Consider the following 18,204-nt stretch of genomic DNA (forward strand, 5'->3'; position numbering starts at 1 on the left):
TTTACAACTTGTTTTAACTTTGCTATGTCCAAAGAGGCAGCTCGCCTCTCAAATGGAGTAAATGAACCATGTCCAACAGCAAAATATTGGAGCAGATATTGTAAAAGTGCAAGTTTATCATTGGAAACAAGCCATCATTTTTGTTGATATAGCACCAATACCATCCATGTGTTCTTAGTTTGTTTTCTTCTTTGTCTCCCTCCCATTATATATCCGTGCAGTCCTGCTCTCTGAAGCCGGGGTGAGGGTAATCTGCTCTGGGACTTGGATAGTCATCCCATGGTGTTTGCGGAGTCTTCTGCTGAGATGCAGGTTCACCTTCCTCAGTTTATACCACCCGCAGGCTTTGCAAACACAAGCAGAGGGGAAGTGGGGGGTCGGGGATTGGGGGAGGGGCGCACCTATGGAGTATCCTGGAAGAAGCTTCTGGGGTTTCTGCTTGTCACTCTTTTTTTCTCCCTAGTCTTGCTTACCACCCTGTATCACTGAGGGAAAGGGGTACAACGGATGATGTTGAAATCCTCCAGCACTCCTCCCCACTCAATCACCTTGCTACCATGTCTAGAGCAATGGAGTGCAGGTCTGCACCCAAATCTGACAGACACCAAGCATCCTGCTGGAACTGGTCATACAAGTCCAAGGATATGAGTCTTTTCAGTGTAGGGATTGGGCCTTTGTCAGTTAGATACATTAGACTCTGGGTTACAGGTAACCCAATCAGATGCTATTGAGACATCAGTCTAGGGGGTGTGCCATTGTAAGTCACTCCTGGGTAGGTCAGTTAAGGAGTTAGGTCATGGTCAGTAATGGGGATTAGGTCAGTGATGGTCGGGGGATTATCACTGAAAATCCGCAATTGTGGGGAAAGTAGTGAACTCAACTCTAGGATGGGCTTCACTTTACTGGGACCTTAAGAGAATGGTCAGTGTTTTCAGGGCAGTCATAGGTAGTAGAATGGGTTCTCCACTGTGAATGGGAGCAGAATAAATGCTGTCTCTACAGAGATCAAGCAAGGCATGATAACTCTGACCTTTACATGGGGAGGATGTAGGGTCAACAGGAGCAAGGATATTTTCAGGGTAAAACAGACACATTTCTTCCTGCAATTTTTTTTCAGTGATGAGAATCCTCAGTATATTTTCATTCCTGCCCACTTTGACAGAGAAAGGGGAAACCCAAGAATTCCTTCTGGGGCTGGAGGAGTACCTCTAATCTTGATCGTCCATAAAGAAACCTTTTTGTTTGCTTTCATGGTCTCATTCTGGTGTTCAATCAATGTCAGGGTAAAATCCCCAGCACTGTCATCACTGCTTGCAATTTGCACAGCTCAAGGATAAGAGCATTAACATTTACAGATCCCAATATTTGAATATTTACAAGACCTTTCAGTAGATGTGTCAAGGGTTTCACTTGCCTCCTGCATACTGGGTGTTGAAATGATGGGTGGCAATTGTGTAGCAACAGTGGGATCTATATGCTCTTATTCTGTGTTAATCACTTAGGTGTCCCAGTCTTATTAGGGCATCTTTGGGTGGAGGGTGAGGTAGGATAATGAAATCACCATTTTATTGCCAATCACACACAGGGATCAAGATCAGCAAATTGCTGCTGCATTTTCCCCAGTTTTCTGCAGAGCCTTGAAGGGAAACTCTGTACCACTGCACCTCCCATAACATCCATACAGCCAAAATGTGCATCCACTTTCTTTTATTAGAAAAGTAAAAGCTGGAAAACATAGTTTGAGGTAATAACAAAAATATCTTGAGCCATAGGGTGCTTTCAGACTATATGTTTGAAGAACATGTTCAAGAAACTTTATTTGTTCTATAATTATCTAGATTTTGGATACCACCAATTGCACTGGGAAGCTGATGGAAAAGTGAATGCTGTTTTTCGCAGGAGCCTGCGTGACCCTGAAGCATTTTAGCATGGCTAAGTATCCAGCTTGTCTGCAAATGCTGCATTTGATTGAACAGAACCATATGCAATCTGCCTGACCGTGCCCAATGTAAAAGATAAACAACTAAATCCTTGAGATCCGTAAAGTCTTAGACCTTGGAATAACCTGAGTGAAAGTTAATAGTCTGGTTACTGAGATTTTATCAGAAGAAAGAAAACAGCTTTACTTTTCCCAGATGCATTCAGATATTCTACCTTAAATAATGAATGATTTCAACCTTTTAAAAATCACTGTGCCATTTTAGTGCTGAAATAATAACTGGTCTAGTGTCCATTTATAGCAAGGTCTGATGTCTGCAAAGCCAATTATGCTGTACGATAGCACTTGTACATGTGTTAGACTCATGGAAATAATTCTGTTTCCACAGCATTGACGTAAGCCTTGCAGACCGAGCTGTGCAGCCTATTAACAGATGTTTACAATGTCTACTTTGCTCCTTCTGACCCCATCCACCAACATTCTGTCAACCCCAATCAATTTTAATAAACTAAAATCGACTGCTGAGAAATAAAAAAAAAGCCTTTCAATTAAAGCTCCTACGCAAATTTAATAAGAAAAAATGAATCTTCATTAATTCAAATGCTTTTGCCCCTCCCCCAAGTAGGTTAATTAGTTCATGTAATACCGAATGTTGAGCTGAGCTATATCAACTGGGAAAGTCTCCAGTCTCTGTTGAGTGGGATGCGCAAGGTGGCAGTAAAGTTATTAAAATTGACCTTACTGTCTTATTGGTTTCTGTTGCCATTGGATGTCGCTTGGACTTTTGTTGCTTTTTATAATACCATCCGTCTGCTGTTATTGGAACCTGCCAATTTTGTTTTTTGAAGTATCTTAAATAAGTGCAAAGGATTTTCCCAACTAATTTGCTTTACTATGCTTTGCAGACTGCCTTTCTCTAAGATAAGACATCCTTTTAGTTTTTTTTTGCAGTCGTGGCTTTGCATCTCCCTATTAGTTCTCATCCTCTTTTACGACTGAGCAAAGTTATTATTACCATACTAACGTATTGACTATTAAGACCATTCTATACTCATCTGTACATGAGATGTAATTATATGGGGCAGACTGGATGACTAGAGTGTCTTTACCTGTTTTTTCATTATATCCACAATGGAACTTTTCAAAGAATGAATACTGTATTCCTTCTCAATAACTCAGCGCCACCGTAGATTGCTCTGTTAAACCGATGATAGCTACTTTATATATGTCCATTGAATAGTCAATTTATTTCAGCATTGTATTTTGTTAAAAGTAGGTTAAGCTAATTAATTCAGGTTGTCTGAATCCCTAAGATTAAATTGGAGCCATTTATTTCTTGGTCAAATTGTATAATTCAACAAATTACAAGAAGAAACAAGCTATTGTTATCCTTGGGATTTAAATAAACTACTTGTAACCAGAAAAAAAAATCATGTCATTAGCTCCATACTTTAAAATTTAAAGATTCTTAACTGCAGAGTATTTTTGAAATGAATTGCTGACTTGCTTCAACATAGTGAAATCCTAATAAAATGCTTAATACCCTTTTAAGTTATTTCTGTCAGACATTTTTTCAAGTGATAGCTTAGAAATTATTGTCAGTGATACCAACCTGTGAATATTGAGCAACCTTTCCTTGCTAACTATCTTAGTGAGGATGTTGCCCCATTTAAAATACATAGAAGATTCTTAACACAAATATGTGAAGCATTTGGTTGTCTTTTTTTATTTCAAGCTACCTCCTTGCTTTATATAAGTTAGTTTCGGAATAAAGTCTTAATAGGCCCAAATTTAATAAGAAGAGCACAGAAAAAGGTGCAAATAATCAATGTGACATATGTGTAATTATATCCTATTTTTTGCTTTGAAGCTCACAATGTAATTGTTAAATAGTCTATATTAATAGCACAGGCTGCAAGCCAGTCACTTGATAGGTCAATCCATTTTAACTCAATCTCCACACTATATAGCACAAACAATTCTACTTTTTCTTATAACTAATGAATGAATGATTTTTCAGACATGGAATATATGTGGAATATCATTCATGTTGAAAATGCAAAGTGGCAACTTTGTCCTAGCTAGGCTTAAGTATGTTCTCCTGCTTTATTAGAATTTTCATGGTGAAGAAATAACCGTCTTCACCCTCTAGTGGTGTGGAAGGGTAACTATTACATTTAATATGTTATCTCTGTTCCAACATGAATTGAATTGAAGTTATACTAGGAACTATTTGTTTAATTCATTTATTATTTATTTGTTATTTGATTAGAAACGTGATTTTCATAATCATGGAAATCCATCTCACTAATACAGAGGCAGAATTGTAGTTTTATGTGGTCCGAATGGCTTGCTTGCTTGCTTATCCAATGCAAAATGATCAACTCGTGTTCTGCAAATTTGTAATGATCTTGTCACGTTTAACCTATCCTTAAATGATCAAAGGACATAAACAAACAATTATAAAATGACATTCAGAATGTTGACTTACTTTCTGGTATGGCTTTGTTAAGCTTAGAATGTACATTTTTTCATGCATCATCCCAAAATGTTATAATTTGATTTGATAACTAACTATTGAACAGTTCAATTAGACTCATAACCACTTGTCTCGAGTAATTGGAAATGCACAGGAAATGCTGATCCCTCTCAAGTGTCCAGTATCCCTAAAAAGTTTTTGAAACACTCCTACCGGAGGATGCGTTTAAAGTTAGGAGGAAGTGAGTATCTGGAGGGAAATACAGAGATGGTATAATGTACCGATGGAGTACATTAATGAGTCAGAGGTGGCATGAGTGGAATGGGGAGAAGGTTGGTGAGATTGGCTTCAGGAATGCAAGGGCAGTTCAAGACAGGAGGGTGGGGTGGAGAGGCTTTTGTGGTCCTTGCTTGTAAGGAGGCACTGATGAGCATTTGAGACTGCAAAAAGATCTGCAGAGCTTTAAATGATAAAAAGAGAACAAGAAGGCAGAAGAGTAATGATAGATTGGGCTAGAGAACACATTAGCTAAGAGGGCAAAAACCAAACCTGGCACAACTGTGTGGTGGGAAGGGACAGAGAAAGGGAAAACAAAATGGTTTAAGAGATTTTTTTTTAAATAGAAAGGAGATAGAGGTGACTTTCGATCTCCATGTTTAGTTGGACACATGTAAACTCCAGAAAATGCTGTCAGACTTCCTCCTTTAAAACAGTAAGCACTGATAACCTCACCACTATCCTCATCACAAAGTCTCTGCCATTGAGTAATTGAGAGCATTAATAAAGGACTGAAGATAATCTACATTATAGACATCAACCATTTTCAGAATGACTCTTACCAATTTTTAGACATGCACCATAAAAAGCATCCTATCCAGATGCATCACAGCTTGGTACGGCAACTGCTGTGCCCAAAACCATAAAAAATTAGATTTGAGTGTAGCCCAATCTATTAGAAAAACCATCCTTCCTTCCATTGATTCCTCCGATGCTTCCTGCTGCCTCTGGAAAGCACCTAACAACATAGTCAAAGACCACGTCCGCCCCAGTTAGACTCTCTTCTATCCTCTTCCATCAGGCAGAAAGTACAACAATTTTAAAACATGTACCAACAAATTCAAGAATAGTTTATTCCCTGCTGCTATCAGATTTATGAACAGACCTCTAATATTGGAAAGTTGATCTTTCTGTGCACGTTCTCTGTAGCTGTAGCCCTATTCTGCATTCTGTCTGTTATCCAACTGTACATATGTAAGGTATGATTTGTCTGGTTAGCATGCAAAACAACACTTTTCACTGTATCTCCGTACATGTGACAATAATAAACTAATCAAAGAAAGAAATCAAATGTGTTTGTGGAAACTGAAATGATTAAGGGATAGAAGAGACAGGATGTGATTGAAGTTGTGAAATAAATCCTCACCACAGTTCATTATGCTAAAAGATTTATCTGGTAGATTTGCTGCCACCATCCTCTCCCCTGATTTGAGATCTACAAGGTCTGCTTGGATCAATGTGGCAGAGGAAAACCACTTGGCAGTTGAATAATTAGGGGCTCTTGTCTTGAGTGAGATGTAATTTATTGCATGATGGCAACTAGGTGCAAGCTGTTCTGGTGTGTTAGACATTGACATCGCCCTCAGTCTCTGTAGTAATGTTGGGCCGTTGTCCTTTTCCCACTCATCTGAGTCTATGTGGCATCCTCATTGTGCGGTGCTTAATTGTTAGTATTAACTCTTTCAGACTGTTATTCTGTTATGAAACTTCTTGCCTTCTAGATGTTCCCCATCATTAACATGATGATTTGTGCATATAATTACATGTACTGCTAAGGCCCCACCCACCACTGACTTCATAAATCCAGGTGGTCGAGAGGTTTCCCTATCCTCCCAGAGTACTTCAGACTCATGTGATTGGTAGGTCTGTGTTGAGGACGATTGGCTTTGATTCTGTTATTGACGGTGTGAGGTTTGCATATCATTTATGGGATGACATTTCTCAATGGGCTCATCCCAGTCAACTGTTCCTGGACAATTGATCCACAATAGGAGGAGATTCCTGTAGTTTCTTCACAAAACTCCACTGGTTGTGCGAACAATAGCCATATGCTGCTAAACTGCTGTCTTTTGAATGACTGACCTTTTCAGTTAAGTTCCTGTATTCAAACATGCTGTTGATCCAAAAGTGTCAACCATCTTGTGTGATATCTGTTACAGTATGTAGCCTACTGCTGATAGTAGACTGCTCCTTCATTTATATATCTTCATAATCTTACTGGTGTAACTGTGACATTAGCTTCAGCAGGATAGGGAGCTGAATCTTCAGCTTTCTATCCATTAATTCTGAACTTTTCTCAATTCTAAACTGCAGTGAACTGGTAATTGGTGTATAAATATCGGTATTTTCTGCAAAAGGAACTTGATTATCTGGTTCCCAAGCCCAGCTTTCCATTTGATTATGTGCACCTCTGTGAGTCTGTAACATATTGTGGAGTGGACTCAATGGGCCGAATGGCCTTACTTCCGCTCCTATATCTTATGGTCTTATATTCAAATGCAGAATTGGCTTCAGATTAGTTGAAATTGTCACCAGCAAACTGCAGTCCATTATCCAATTATCCAAGATCCCATGTAACACAAACTTTTCATGGAAGACCCTGACAATTGCATCCGTGGTGCAAGTGCATAACCTATTTACTGGCCCTTATTTTTCATAAGAAATATACGTACGATTTTCCATCAATAAATGAATAGGTTTCTTCTTTCTTGTTCCCATTGTCTGATGTTGAAAGTGGTAGGTCTCCATAGCTTCCAGTGCTCTTGCTTGTGAATTCCATGAATTTCAAAGGCAGCTATGAATTCTCAATCCCTATTGAACTTGAGGCCACCACACCAATGACTAAACTCCCTAGTTCTGCACTTTGTGATCCCTACGTTTCCCTGGTGTGTCTTGTCCAAACTATCCTCCCACAGTGAGGCTAAATGACCTTGGCTTCACTGTACTCAAATGAGTTGATTATGGCATGCTGTTGATGCTCAAAATAGCTTTCATAACCAACTCATTTTGTCTTTGATCAGGTCAACCTTAGACACAAAACTGATAAATGGTAACTCTATCTTGGTCTCTGTTTTGTTTCCGTCACTAGTGATTGTAAGGAGGTCAGTCTGCTGGACCTCATAGTATGAGTTTCCTAATTGGGGCTGTTAATCCAATCGGAGTCCTGGCTGACATAAGTGGAAGAGGAGAGTCAAACATCCTGTACCCTCGGAGAACTGTATCAGTGTCAAGGACGTTCTACATGTAAATGAAGGGTGAGTTGGTGACAGGATACTTTAGCTCACCATGTTTGTTTGAGCCTGTTTTAGGCTTGCTGTCTACTACGCTGTTGTGCCCTGAGTATATAATTCAGTTTCATAAATAAACTCCACATCCTATTTGGCAAGCAGTAGTCCATTGTTCTGGAGACCTCATCCACTGTTGTCTGTAGTTTGAAAGCAAAATGCATTTTCAATTCAAAATTCTGCTTGAAAGCGGAATTCAATAACTTCTTCAGAAACTGACTGCATTATATCAGTTCTCTATTTTCCTTGCATGCTTCACCACCACCCTATTCAACCTGATGGCTGTATCTAGCAAGTGTCCTTTTTTGTGAACTTAGTAGAGAGGACCATTTCTCTCTCTATCATTTTAATTCACACCCATTTTGCATCTTATTTTCTTTCTCCATCCTTTGTTGTTTTGCACTGGGTCTCCTTTGTCAAAAGTATATTTTGGATATGAAGAAAATCATATTGGACTTGAAAAGTATCTCTGTTTCTCTCCACAGATGCTGCCAGACCTACTGAATTTCTGAAGCATTCTCTGATTGTCTGTCGTTTCCTGATACAGACACTGTCTCCTAGTTAAACCTCATGACGCACTATTAGTATCTCTAAACATTGAGGTATCTTTTACCAATTCTTTCTTATGTATTCAGAAGACCACATGGTTTGTGTGTCTCTATAAGTATTCTTATCCCAACATGTAATCCCTGTCGGATGGGCAATTAATGCTGGCCTAGCTAGTGACACCCTCAATCCATGAATGAATTTAAAAAGAAATGTGTCTGAGATTTCCATGAGATAATGTCTAAACAGTTTGGTTAATCCTGAAAGAGCATAGCACCTAAAATCTGCGGCTGAGGTGTCAGCAATTATAATGGTTGGAGTGGGATGGATTGCAATCAGCCATCATATCCAGAGAAGGCAACATGCCCTTGAACTTTAAAGAGCCATCCTTTGATGCAGCACCAGCTTTGTGTATTCTTGAGAAGTTGTCCTCTCGGGTTATGGTCAAGTTGTCAAAACAAATAAAAGTTCAGCAAATTAGTTTACCATCCCTAATAATCTTTGTGGATCATTTTGGGATGAGAAATGCATTAACAGCTTTTGTTTGCACTAATCTTTTGCTGTTGACAGTGTAACTCAAGAAGCGAATAGAATCCTTGAAGTATTCACGTATCATTCAGAGTGACCCCCTCTCCCTATAGGCATTTTAAAACTGCATGCACTTTGTTCATACTCCTTGACAGTTTTGGAGTGTATCAATGTCATCCACATGACATACGGCCTTATAAATCTTGTTGGATGTGGAACATAGTCTGTTGAAAAACCTCTGGGGCTGGGGCAATCTGAAATGATGATCTGTTGAAGCAAATCTTCCAAATGGAATAATAAAGATGGAAAGTAATCATGACTTCTCATCCAATGATACCTGCCAGAATCTACTGTTTACATCAAAGTCAGTGGAAGTTCTGCTTTTGGATACGTTTTCTGAATCTTGCCAACTGTAGATGTGAGGTGGAGTTCAGTCATTAGCACTTTGTATTGACTTCACACAGCTCAAAAAATTAGAATGAACTGATAATGTCTGGCTACAGTAACTATGTCCGAGTACCATTGAGTTGGTTTGTCACTGTGGCAATTGTACCGATTCTGGTCATTTCCTCCAGTTGCTTCTCAGCTTGTTTTAATTGCAGGATATGGAATCTTGCTGGGTGTAGAGACCTGATAGTTAAATGGCTTTTATAGTGATGCTATATTCAGTACTGAGTTTCCCAAAACCTGTAAACTTAAGAGATTCCCATTCAAAGGAATACATTCTTTTGCTGTTTAACTGCTGTGACCTTTCGAAGAAGGTTAACAGCATGAGACCCATTCCTATTCGAGAGTGAGAATTGTTAAATAAATACAGGTTGTCTGAGATCTAGTGTTGCACAGTTGCTTGTTACATACCCTGTTAATCTTGAGTGCTTCACCCTCTGGACTATTTAGTTGCAGTGGTGTAGGTTGTAAATACTATTTCCTCAATTATACTAATCTACCTGCAAATATATTGACTCTTGCTCCTATATTGAGCTTATAATTAGTTAGATGCCCCATGACATAAATTTTCTCTTGCCAAAAACTAGATCTGAATCACCTATCTCTCCTATCTTAACTTCTATTATAGGATGTACTACCTCATTAATGTCTTTGTGAGTGACTATTTGATGCTCTGTGATAAATGTATACTTCAGCACTATTTCTGAAAGTGACCAGTTGTCCTACAATTGAAGCATTTTTGTTCAGTAGATGGGATCTGCTTGTGCCTGTGAGATTTCTTTGCTGCATAGTTTTAACAATGATTGTTGCTATTTAGTATGTCTTTCTTTCTGTGCTGGCTTCTCACGTGTGTGTTTTTAGGGTTTGTGCATTTAAGCAGAATCTATATAGTTATTTATCTCCAGTAATGATAAGTTTGGTCATCTTCTGTTAGGATTAGCACATGATGCTTCCAGATATCTCCTTCACCCATGATTTAGCTTTCCCTAGAAGTAAATCTTCTTTTTTGACTGTAATAAATTTGAAAAAAACACAGCAGAAATTTCAGCAACAATTCTATCTTATCAACTACTTTTCTCTCTCAATATTCCTTTGCAGCTCTATAGTCACACGTTTTACTAATCATTAACGATCATTATTTCAATTATCCATGGAATCCCCTGAATGCTGAATATTTCTATTACGGCATGCATTTTCAAGAATTTCATTTGTACAGAAGTTAAAATGATTATCGAAAGCATACAGAAATTTATCGACAATATTGATTGCTGCTTAAGACTTTTTAAGCTACACACCATCGGCTGCAGTTTCAACTGAGTGTGAAGTGTATTTATTTAGTCATCTTCTGATTTTTAGATTCTAGTTTAGATGTAGTTCTGTATTTTAAGCATTCTTTTTTCCAAGATGTTGAATTGTGTTCTGTTTGGCCCATCTCTGAAATTACATATTTTTGGCAATATTATTTCTGTGGCCATGTTTTCCTAAAGTAATCCTTTATTTTCCTTGCATCAAAGTATTTAATTCTGCAGGAGAGCGATGTTATATTATATTTTGGTACTGAAAGCACTTCTGCTTTTTTACGAATAAAGAGAGGATTCCCATGTCTTGAGTGGGGTGGATGATTCTAGCCTATCGGGAGTAATTTGAATGATTCCTGCCTCCTTTGTAGCTTTTCTCAACCTCCCAATAATTATTGTCTTAATAAACAATTCCTGTTACTTTAAGGGTTTTACAAAACGAATCTAACTGTCTGCAACTAAAAATGATTTTAATTCTCATAACCGCTTTACCGAATGTATCTTGTTCTTTGTGCTCTCTGGGAAAAATCTTGAAGAAATGTTCTGAAGCAGGGTCTCTGGACCTGAAATGTTAACTCTTTCTCTCCAGTTGCTGCCAGACCTGCTGAGATTTTCCAGCCATCTGTTTTTGGTTCTTATTTCCAACATCTGCAGTTCCTTTTTTTTTTCCCTGGGAAGCATCCCATTCCTTTAAAAGGTTTCCATGGATGATTCCTACTGCTTGTGGTGCTTCTAATAACCCTTTTTTCCCCTCCATTGCTTTTCCTCCTGGATGAGTGCTTCTATGTGGAGTTTTAAATAAATACTTCCTGCCTTTACTGCAGTTTAACTAATGATGCTCCCACCTTTCCTATGGCCTCGGTAATCTTCTATTAGATTTTGTCTGCTTGGGCTTTTGGTTTGCCCTTTGTCACATTAATTCTGGCTTTGTGACATGCCCGATCTGTCATCTTGTTTTAAGTTGTCTCTGTGGTCATTGATTTCCCTTACTGTCGCTGTGCCTAACGATATCTGCTCACTGTGGATGGTGACACTGGATCTGAGTTGTAAGCACTTCACTCACTTCTAGCTTTCCCAGCCTGTAGAGGCTAGAACAGAAATCTTTTCTGTTGACACACTACGGTTATCAATTTTCCTTACAAAGCCCCCAGTGTCTGTTTACTCTCTGGCTGAACCTTAAGTTGGGACAGCTTCTGCAGACCCCCAATACCAGGTACCATCTGTGACTACCTTTTGTATGACTAGTGCTGCAACTCCATGACGTCCCTAACTCTCACTGACTTCTGCGTGTCCCTTAACATGTCTGCAATGCTGCAGATTCTGCCATGTAGAATCTTGCTCATGAGGTTCTCTTCTGCAAGGTTTCAGAATGTTCATCTCTTCAAGCTGCTGACAGTCTGTTTGGCTATCCTTCTTAACATTGAACCTGATGAATCCTCAGGTCTCCACAGCTGTCAGCACTTTATATGCTGCAGCTAAACAGGAGTCAGCACCACTGTCAGCATTGTGCAAGATAAATTCTCAGCACAGCTCATCAGGCCGTAAGATCCATCTGGTAAATTTGCTGCCACTGTCCTCTGTCCTAGTGGGGATTCACAGAGCCTGCTTGGTCTCGTGTGATGGAGGAATGCCATCAGGCAGTCAAACAAGAAGCTCTTGTTTTCAGCTGGATGTGGTTTGTTGAAATGATGCCTTGGAATGCTAAACATTGGTACTTAGACTATGAAGGAGACCTCGATGTTAGATCTGACTATTTCTCGATCCATAGCTGTTTTTCCCCTGCCAGAGTCGGTGTCACATCCTCCTATTGAGCTGTGCTTAATGCATTTCTCAGCATTAACCCTGTCAGGCCCTTGCATCCTTATACAGCAATATGTGCAGGTTTATTAGCCTGTTCCTGTTACATTATTCTCGTTCTAATAAATGAATTCTCACCACTTTGTTTTCAAATGATTTTTTTTTTTAACAAGCCTCTATGTGGATTCATTTCTATTACACAGTATTCCTTCACGGATATTTAGTTTGTACTTGAATGAATGACTACTTTTTTTTTCCCTCTGTCAGTGGTTGTTTCATGAATCTTAGCAGCCTGCCGCCTCACAATGTAGTGGAAGAGTTCAGCAGTGAATTTGAGCTTCAGCTTGTGCCGGACGATGTTTATCATTAGCAATCTCTTATTCATTTATTCACATTATTCAAGTACTATCCAAGGGTCGTGATGGATTTCTTTTTAAAATGAACATTCATCTCTGGATAGTCAATGAACAATTAGAGAGCTGTCAAAGTTTTTCGAAAACACTGGTCCCAGCAAACCAATACCTCTCGATCTAGTATCCTGCCACATTGGTAAAATTGATTTTCTGTTTCTCAGAAAATTAGATCACCAATAGGTGCAGAACTAGCCATGATGCGATTGCTATAGTGATTCACCAAAAACAGTGCAACTGCTATCACTATTATTCCAATTCAAGTTTGTATGGAATTTAGTGTTTGATCATTTTGAATACTAAAAATGATGCAGCACTGAGTATATCGGTGCACTACATTTTTGATGTAGTGCACCGATACTGATGGTTGTGTGCCCCTGCTCCATCTCTAATTACTTCCCTGTATAGCTCTGTGCCCATATCCCCTTCTCCCTCGCAATCCTATTTCCTGTGATTTTCCCCTGGAAAATTCTCATTCTGAATTCACATGTTATTGTACTTAACTGCCTAGGCTTTGGTCCTCTGTTCATTTAGGATAGGTTTGACTATATTTTCCCCCTTCACGCTCCATGCCCTCAACCCCATTAACATAACTACTGTCTTCCAGTCCATTTCTCTCATACAGCTTTCATATTCCTTGCATCCCAGGGATTCCGACAACTGGTTTGTTCATTCACTGTTGCATGTGGCTATGAGGTAACCTTTCCTCACAGTCTTACAGCAGAACATTGATCAAATATTTTCCCTATGTTGACCTCTAATTTACATGCTTGATGACATCCTCTTGAAAGCATTATATCAGATTTCATATTTCCATTAATCACCCCATCCTGGACCACATCACTCTTTCCCTTCGCTACTCCATTGGCATTTAAATTGTTACAAATACAGAGAATGCTGATGAAAAACAGCAGGTCTGGCAGCATCTGTGGAGACAGAAGCAGAGTTGATGTTTTGGATCTGTTATGACTTCTTGCGAGCTGATCAGAACAGATCACCGTAACAGATTTGACAAAATGGTCTGAGTTCATACACATCAATGAGGGAATTGTCTGAATGTGCTTCACTTTGTCATTTGTAATGTCCACATTACCTGAAATCTATAATCATGAGCCTCTACATCTTTCAATGCCCTGATACCATAGTAGAGGAGGAGGTAGCCCAAGGCCTACCACAGCAGATCTGTCAACTGAAGCCACATTTATGCTGTTAACTAAGTAACACCATCTTAGCTCAAAGGACTAACACCGCCTCATCTACAACCCTTGCCACACTCCTGTGTATTGAAACGTGGCAATTGGGGTGCCAACTGTCCTGAGAAAAGCTTTCAATGGCTGTGTTGGGGTTGGAATGAGAGACGGCAAGAAAATAATATCTGTTCAGTCAATTTTTATGATGTGAAACGCAATGCCTGATAAGATTATGCAGGTGGTTCCATTAGTAATATTCTACAGAGAATTTGATAAATATTGGAAGGGAAACAGTACATTTGCAGGCTTTTGGATGAAGGACAGGAGTGAGTGGCTAATTGGATAGCTTGATCAAAGAGCCAGCAGATACATGATGGTCCAATTGGTATCCTGTTGATCTCATCATTCCATGATTCTGTGGCTTTGCTTCTGCCTTTTGGATAAGATTTCAAAGGTTATCAGCAGGGAAGCTTTATAACAAGTCATGTTTTCGCCCCTTCTTCCTCTGGGCATTACAGTGCCATCTGTGTTCTGTTTCTGATAATTGGCTCACAATATTCTGAGCTTCTTCAGAGATTTGAGTTTCAAAGTCGCCTGGTCCCCCTTCTGAAGTGGTTGCTCTGGCACACAGCGATGAATTAAATTGATAGAACTGCTCCTGTTGTTTATCGTGAAATCTGGCAACAGGTCGTAGATCCATCTGTCCGGCCTGTCATTAACTGCCAGACTTGAGCTTCACAGACAAAGGCTGCTTTGAATAAGAGACTGTATAGAATCACACAGACAGTGCAAATGCAGACCAATTTAACATACAGCTGCATCGTCATTGCTTTTAAACTAAAAGGTAAGAAATGATATATGGCACTACTTCCTTTGGTTGTCTTTTTCCTTTTGATTATCTGCTCCAGAAGTAAGCCTAACTGGAAAATTGCCAAGATGTTAAAGGGGTTTCAGAAACACAGACACCTTGGCGTTGACAGATACAAATCTCTGAAGTGTCAGGACATGTTGATGAGGCAGTTGGAGAAGCAGACAAGATCCTGCCATTCCAGCTCTTTATAAATAGAGGCATCCAGTTGATAAGGAGGAAAGTCGTAAACTTCCACAAATCACCGGTCAGGGCTCAGCTGGAGAATCGTGTCTAATTCTGGAAGAATGTCATGGCCTTGGAGAGATTTAAAGGGAATGATACCAAGCAAAGAGAATGCCAGTGATGTGGAGAGAATAAAGAAGGTGGGATTGGTCTCCTTAGAGTAGATAAGATTCAGGTAGAATTAACTTCAAGTGAGCAAATTATGAAGCATTCTGATAGAAACTGGTTTTAGTGAAAATAAGGAAGTAACCAGTGGACTCTGATTTAAGGGAGCAATTAAGAGGGATTTAACAAATAACAGAAAAAAACCCACAATGTTTGTTTGTTTGTTTGTTTGTGGTTTGATGTTCTCACACTGGTAATGAGAAATCAGGCCAAGAAATGCCCATTCAATTCAGCGGGATGTTCCAGAAAGCACAGTTCACATGTAAAGTAGCAGAGAATGAGACAATTTGTTCCTTTCCAATCGGGTATTAGACAACACTAAGGAGAGGTTCAACAAAATGCTGTAATGGAGGAGATGGAAACAGTGAGGGGGAATAGTAACAGACTTCAGAAAAATATAGACAGATCGGTGAATTGGGATGGCACATTGCAGACGGAATTTAATACAGAGGTCTGATGTCTGCCAAAATCCTCCTCTATCCCTATTGCTATCTGCAGTGTTACAGGCAAGGGAGATAGAGACAGATTAGTCTCTTATATTGATTTACTTTTGTAAAACTCTGCTTTCCAAACACCTTTTTCTGGTGAAGTTAATATCAAAGAGCCAAAAACTCCCCTTTTTTTCTTCTTAAAACAGGAAGATGTATTTAGGATAGGTTTGACTATATTTTCCCTCTTCACCCTCCATGCCCTCAACCCCATTAAAATAACTACTGTCTTCCAGTCCATTTCTCTCATACAGCTTTCATATTCCTTGCATCCCAGGGATTCCGACAACTGGTTTGTTCATTCACTGTTGCATGTGGCTATGAGGTAACCTTTCCTCACAATCTTACAGCAGAACATTGATCAAATATTTTCCCTATGTTGACCTCTAATTTACATGCTTGATGACATCCTCTTGAAAGCATTATATCAGATTTCATATTTCCATTAATCACCCCATCCTGGACCACATCACTCTTTCCCTTCGCTACTCCATTGGCATGCAGGCATCACTGGCTGGGCCAACATTTATTGCTCATCCCTTATTGCCCAGAGGGCAGTTAAGAATTGACCACATTGCTGTGGGTCTGGAGTCAGATGTAGGTCAGACTAGACAGGATAGAGATTTCTGGAGGCAGTGCAGAGAAGGTACACTAGGCTGGTCCTGGATTTCAAGGGTTTTTTTTTTTGTTGAGATAAGTTGGGCTTGTACTCATTGGGGGGGAACAAAAACAACTCATTGAAACATTTAAGATTCTTAAACAGCTTGACAGGGTAGATGCTGGAGGTTGTTTTCTTCTTTTGGAAGAGTCTAGGAGCAGAGGACAGAGTAAGGAGTTGCTCAGTTAGGCTAGAGTTGGGGAGGAATTTCTTCTCTTTAAAGTGAAGTGAATCTGGAATTCTTTATGGCAGAGGACTATTGACGCTGGGTCATGTAAGTATATTAAGAATGAGATAGGCCTGGTTTCCCTTACTGATTAACAATCTCTCTATCAGGGAAAGGCACCAAAGTGCAGATGAGGATTATTAGATCAATCATGATCTATCTCATTGCCTGACCCGATGGGCTGAATGGCTGATTACTGCTCCGGTATCTTTCCTGGAAGGGTATTAATGGATCTGATGAGCTGCCATGATAATCAACTGTGATTGCATGGTCATGATTGATCTAATGTTTTATCTTAACTTCTACCTGTGTACCCAGTACAATAGGTTGGGGTAATGTCTGGTGACATTACCATTATACCACCACCTTTCCTGGAGAAACTGACCATAAATGCATTCATGCAAAGCTAACATCATGCATTAACAATGTCTATTGACCTATCCATGACCACACTGGGAATTAGCTCGAGAAACCTCTTTGCCTCCGCATCTCTCTCATCCTTTAAGACGTTCCTTCAATCCATTCTTTTGACCAAGTGTCACCTCTTTTAATGTCTATGATTTTTATTTTGATGCACCTGAAAATATATTTCTTCCGTAAGGATGCAACACAAATTCAAGTCTGTTAGCAGTTGGTTTTGCGGCCAAGGGAATCTTTAAACTGCTAAGCTAACGATGTACATATCAGCAATACAAAGAGGGCACTCTTCGTCCTGTATTGCAGCAGTTCACAAGTATGTCCGATGAGTAAGAATTAAGACAGGAAAATGGAGGGAAACTGGGATTGCAGAACTGGTGGAAGTGAATTGTAAGTGGACTGTGTGCTGACTTCATTATAATCTTATTTGATTTTATTTGTGTGCTCACCTTAGCTCTGAATTGAGCAATGCAGAACTCCGATCAATTAGGATTCAGTAAACTGTAATTAGTGCTGGCGGTATGGGTTTACTGTAGTGTTACCAACCCTTCACAATTGGCTTAGAGTCTCCAGGAATTACAATCTCCAGGACACTGCTCTGTACAACCCTGGAGAAAAACAAAACCCATGGATATTAAAACAGAATAAGTTTTATCTTATTTAAATATTTCTCTTTATGAAATACAGAAGTGGGAAGAACAGGTAATTGGGCTAACAGTCAAACATCTTACGATTGGATATCCAGTCTTGTTGCTTTCCAGCTAATATAGAAAACAGTGCTGGCTGCTCAAGGCTGGAGCAAGGGGGCAATTCATAGTGAAACCACCAGGAATGACCTTAATCAGGGTTGCCCACTGTCATTTAAAAGCCAGTTGCTGGACAGCGATTTGAGTGAGTAATATTTTCCCCACAATAGGAGAGGATTACTTGCTCTCACTTTTGCACTGTTTTGGGCTATTGCAGGCTTGGTTTCGTGTTATCTTTCTAATGTATCTGGTTTAGATATTCTTAAACCAAAAATGCACCCCTGGTGCAACTTGAACCTGGGCCTCCTGGCTCAGATATACAGCCACTACCACTGCATCACAAGACCCCTAATCTGCTGTGTTTTCTTTCACATCAGAAGCACCCTTAGGTACAACTGAAAATTGTTTGGTTTTTTTCCCATTACTAAATCACATT

The 18,204-nt window shown here is 39.5% G+C and overlaps 1 protein-coding gene across 15 annotated transcripts in view; it reads left to right on the forward strand.

The window, feature by feature from the left end:
- Nucleotides 1–18,204, forward strand: part of wscd1a (WSC domain sialate O sulfotransferase 1a) — a 150,618-nt gene that overhangs the window by 40,414 nt on the left and 92,000 nt on the right. For 4 of the 15 annotated variants that reach the window (XM_043718490.2, XM_043718489.2, XM_087977371.1 and 1 more), the window contains exons 1-3: nucleotides 4,946–6,334; nucleotides 7,564–7,729; nucleotides 8,245–8,361. The exons of 4 other annotated variants lie outside the window; for them this stretch is intronic. The gene's annotated coding sequence lies outside the window, so the exon portion shown is untranslated. Of the gene's footprint in view, nucleotides 1–1,838; nucleotides 4,660–4,945; nucleotides 7,730–8,244; nucleotides 8,362–18,204 lie in introns of those variants that run through there. 7 more of the 15 variants (XM_043718495.2, XM_043718494.2, XM_043718496.2 and 4 more) reach the window with 4 other exon arrangements.

This window comes from Chiloscyllium plagiosum, unplaced genomic scaffold (genome assembly GCF_037043375.1).
Source record: "Chiloscyllium plagiosum isolate Xiang-an unplaced genomic scaffold, Cpla_swu_hap1 HiC_scaffold_31, whole genome shotgun sequence".
NCBI lineage: Eukaryota > Metazoa > Chordata > Chondrichthyes > Orectolobiformes > Hemiscylliidae > Chiloscyllium > Chiloscyllium plagiosum.